Source organism: Hordeum vulgare, chromosome 1H (genome assembly GCF_904849725.1).
Source record: "Hordeum vulgare subsp. vulgare chromosome 1H, MorexV3_pseudomolecules_assembly, whole genome shotgun sequence".
Classification (NCBI taxonomy): Eukaryota; Viridiplantae; Streptophyta; class Magnoliopsida; order Poales; family Poaceae; genus Hordeum; species Hordeum vulgare.
Window position 1 is genome coordinate 485,276,182 of NC_058518.1, and position 4,735 is coordinate 485,280,916.

The 4,735-nt window shown below is 41.8% G+C and overlaps 1 long non-coding RNA gene across 1 annotated transcript; it reads left to right on the forward strand.

Annotated features, from left to right (window-relative positions):
- The first annotated feature begins 1,151 nt into the window (after positions 1-1,151).
- LOC123417079 lies at positions 1,152-2,259 on the forward strand. Its single transcript, XR_006616559.1, has 2 exons — positions 1,152-1,486; positions 1,904-2,259. It is a non-coding gene; the product is annotated as an uncharacterized LOC123417079 (long non-coding RNA).
- The last annotated feature ends 2,476 nt before the right edge of the window (positions 2,260-4,735 follow it).

Here is a 4,735-nt window from a genome sequence, read left to right on the forward strand (position 1 = left end):
CGTTAGCATGCATTTATATATTAAAGTTACATGTGTATTACCATCATTGCATTGCATACAACCTAAGAAAAGTGCGGGATTTTATTCACTAGACCAACACTACACAAATAAGGTGCACATCGGAGTGTGTTACTCTTCTGCAGCTAGCCTTTTTTATTTATTTATACAGAAGTATTATATCGACCTACTTCTATGTAATTTATACATGAAACCAAATGCATCCAAATATCTTTATTTATATTAATTATTATATCTAGAAATTGATGTATGATAGTTCACATGTGTCCTCTGACACTTGAAGCGTCTGATGTATGTTGCAAAGATTTAAACGAAAGAAACATTATGATTTTTATCGTCATCATTGTTTAGTCAACTATAAGGAAACATGTATGTACTTTTTACCAGCATCTCAAGGGCTTAATAAATGGTTTTTGCATGAGCTACCACGCGAGTGCACGATACACGACACACATGATACCACATGATGTTTCCCATTTCACCTTGCATCATTCACACCGCAACATCGCGCGCAGATGTGCGACCTTATAGCAGGGTCCCCAACACATCACGATGTGCGATGGGTAGTACACGTTACTAATGCATAAACCTGGATATATTTTAGTTTTAGCTATTCTTTTTTCCAGTAAGTTTTAGTTATTGTTTAATGATAATATGAAAAAACAATTATAGCTCATATGCATATTTATGTTTGTGGTTCATGTTTTTTTTCCTGGGTATTACCATTTTCCGATTATAGTTGTGTCTGTGCGAATGCACGGGTTGATGACTAGTATAGATAATTGTACAATCTAGAAATTTTTGTTAAGATATTTGTCACGCACATACATCCTAGGGCTATTTATAAAGGTATTTAAGGATACTGAAATAGTTGTGAACGCACCGAATGATAAGTATCAATCCGCTCATGTTATTTTTTATTATAATATATTAAGATTTATAATGGAGATTCAGTTCAACTAAACTTTTTCTTCAAAAAAATTAAGTGACAAAAGAACTTTTTGCTGCAAAATACAATTCAAATTAGAACAATAATAATAATTTTGAAGATGTAGGTGAAATTATATCAAATAACATTGTAAATTCTGCGACATTATGTTGCTGATTATGATAAATATAATACAATTTGCACTAATTATGTTCTTCTTTTAATGTACGAAATAAGTAAAATAGTTTGGTATAAATAAGTAAAACTCTTAGAGCATCTCTAGTGGCTTGTGCATGTGGTAGTCTAAATCAAATATAGACTGTCACAGGTCCAAAAACGCCTCCAGCGGTTTGTCTATTAGCTAGTCTAAATTATAGACATCCAGTAAAATCGCTACCCATTGTCCAAATATACACCACGCAGCGACGACCGAGCGATCACGAGCAGCTGCTTCTCGCGTCGTCTCTCCCGCACCCATCTGGAGCAGATCGAGACGAGAAGGTCGCCCACCACTGCCCCGAGCTTCCCGCCGTCGATGAGGTATGTTCTTTCCTCGTAGATTTAGAGAGAGAGGGGGACAGGGGAGGGCGTGCTGGCGCTGGCGCGGCCCCGGCTCGATGCGCGAGGCAGGGCGGCGGCCGCAGGGGCAGGGGCGACCAGGCCGGCGGGATGAAATCAGGGGCCAGGGGCGACCAGGGGGGGCGCTCATGTCGGTGGCGGTAGGGGGAGGGGGTGGGGAGGCCAGCGACAGTAGGGGAGGGGGGTGAGGAGGCCGACGACGCTGGGAACTGCACAAGCAGCAGCAGGCACAGGCAGCAGCAGGGGATCGCACACGCACAGGCAGCAGCAGGGGATCGCACACACACAGGCAGCAGCAGGCACAACCAGAACTCAAATGAATTTGCTGCCAATTGCTTCCTACTGAATTATTGTTTGTGTATTATTGTTTGTGTGTAGATGGAGAACTTAAATGAGATGGACTCACAGCTCAACAACTCCTCATTTCTAGACATGATGAATGTGGGATCGAGTGACATAAATTGGATTGAAACATCAAATTGCAGCCCAATCAGGGAACAAGTAAGGATGCCAACTAATTTTTTTGACAAAAGGAGCCTCCACAAAAGGGAAAATTTGGTCAAGAGGGGGGTGAGGAGGCCGACGGCGCTGGGAACTGCACAGGCAGCAGCAGGGGATCGCACACGCACAGGCAGCAGCAGGGGATCGCACACGCACAGGCAGCAGTAGTTACAACCAGAACTCAAATGAATTTGCTGCCAATTGCTTCCTACTGAATTATTGTTTGTGTATTATTGTTTGTGTGTAGATGGAGAACTCAAATGAGATGGACTCACAGCTCAACAACTCCTCATTTCTAGACATGATGAATGTGGGATCGAGTGACATAAATTGGATTGAAACATCAAATTGCAGCCCAATCGGGGAACAAGTAAGGATGCCAACTAAAAAAATTGACAAAAGGAGCCTCCACAAAAGGGAAAATTTGGTCAAGTGCTGAGGACTTGGTGTTGATCCAAGCATGGGCTAATACTAGTTTGGATGCGGTGACTGGGACAGATCAGAATTTAAGTACATATCGGGGAAGCATTTCAGATTACTACAACATCCACAAAAAACCGTCATGGCCGAAGCGTGTTCCTAATGGACTCACTTGTCATTACAACACTATTTCAGCGCTCACGAGCAGGTTCTGTGCATGCGCTCAACAAATATTGAATAGAAGTGGCAGCGGCTTGACTCTCTCCGATAAGGTATGCATCTATTTTCTAATTCGCTTCAAATATTCCATATGTGTTGTATGAAAGTGTTAACTCTCCATTTCCTAATGCAGGAAAGAGATGCACTCCGCTTGTTCATTGAACTGGATGAGAAAAAGAAACCATTTACATTAATGCACTGCTATATAGAGTTTGAGAAGTATCCAAAGTGGCAGACACATCCGCCTCCTCAAAAGAAACATAAGAAGACCTCGGATGCAAGTCCGTGTAGAACCTCAAATGATGAAGACTTCGAGGTATGCACAGATACTCTTGAAGAGGAGATAAGACCTCCTGGCACAAAGAAGGAGAAGAAAGAATGTTTGCTGAAAGATAGTGCTTGCAAGTTATCATTAGAAAATGTGTGGGCACAGAAGATAGAGAAGGATGATGCCAAAGAGGTCGCATAAATGCGCGCTACGCGAGAGCTTTTGAATTGCAAGAGAAACAGATTGCATTGCAAGAAAGGGAGGATGCACGGAAACAGTTTGAATTAGAACAGAAAATCATGCTCATGGACACATGTGGTATGAGTGATGCACAGAAGCAATTCTACAAGAAAAAACAAGATGAGATCGTTGCTCGCTGCCAGAACACATCTGGTTGACCTTTATTTGTTCTTGTGCCAACTATTTATTATGACTTGAACTATTTGTCACCTGTACTACATCACTCGTGTCCAAACTTCTGCCAGAGGTGTTCAACTAGATCATATTGAAGTTAGAGAATGATCATCTTTGTTTCTAATTTGTTGATGCATCTGAATAAATGCACTCAGCTGTTCCGCATGAGTAGAAGACACAGTGACTCTTTCTCCGATTCCCTCATAACTGTAGTTTTCTCAATGAGTGTGTCGTTCCTCTTCAACTATCATATTGTGCATATGACACAAGCTTTCATGACATCACCGATTTCTTTACGTTTCCATCCCTTCGCGAGTCCTAGACAATGGCAAAACAGGATTGCAGAACTGCAAAGGCTCGTTCAACATCCTTTCTAGCCGCCTCTTGCCTTTGGGCAAAATGTTTCTTCTTTCTTGTTTGTGGAGATGGTATGGTCTTCACAAATGTTGTCCATTCTGGATATATGCCATCTGCAAGGTAATACCCCATAGTATACTGATGTCCATTGATGGTATAATTCACTTCTAGAGCTTCACCTTCGGCTAGCTTTGCAAACACATGAGAACGTTGAAGAACATTTAGATCATTGTTACACCCTGGTACACCAAAGAAAGCATGCCAAATCCAAAGATCCTGGGAAGGAACTTCTTCCAAGATCATTGTGGGCTTTTTCACATGACCTTTAAACATGCCATGCCATTTTTTGGGGCAATTTTTCCAAACCCAGTGCATACAATCTATACTGCCTAACATACCAAGAAATCCTCTTTCCTCGCCGACTCCAAGTAATCTTGCAGTATCTTCTTCATTTGGAGATCTTAGGTACTGGTCACCAAAGACTTCACAAATTTTGATCACAAACTTCTTGCAAGCCTCTAGATTTGTAGCTTCTGCAGACCGTATGTAGTCATCAGCACCATCAGCCGCTATTCCATAAGTTAGCATTCACATTGCTGCGGTCATCTTTTGCAACGGATGCAACCCAAGAAGTCCACAAGCACTTCTTGTTTGCGTAAAATAACCATCATAATCATGTTGAAGTATAGTTTTAGCTATGCGATTAAACAAATTTTGAGACATCCTAAACCTGTGCGTTATATCTATAATTAGATAGGAAGGTGGAAAATAGGCAAACATAGAGTAATTTACTAATTACGAACCTTCGCCGAAATAAGTTTTCGGGATAGCGAGGATTTTCACTGAAGTAGTCATTCGAGAGTAGAACAAATCCCGCATCTCTTCCTCGATTGATCATATGACGTCCATGCTTGGAACCACCATGGCGTCGACGGTTCCCCTGCTCTTCCTCCTCGCGCTCTGCGAATGCTACAAGAATGAGTTCGTCGTCGTCGGATGAAGACGATGATGAAATCATGAGCATATTCACA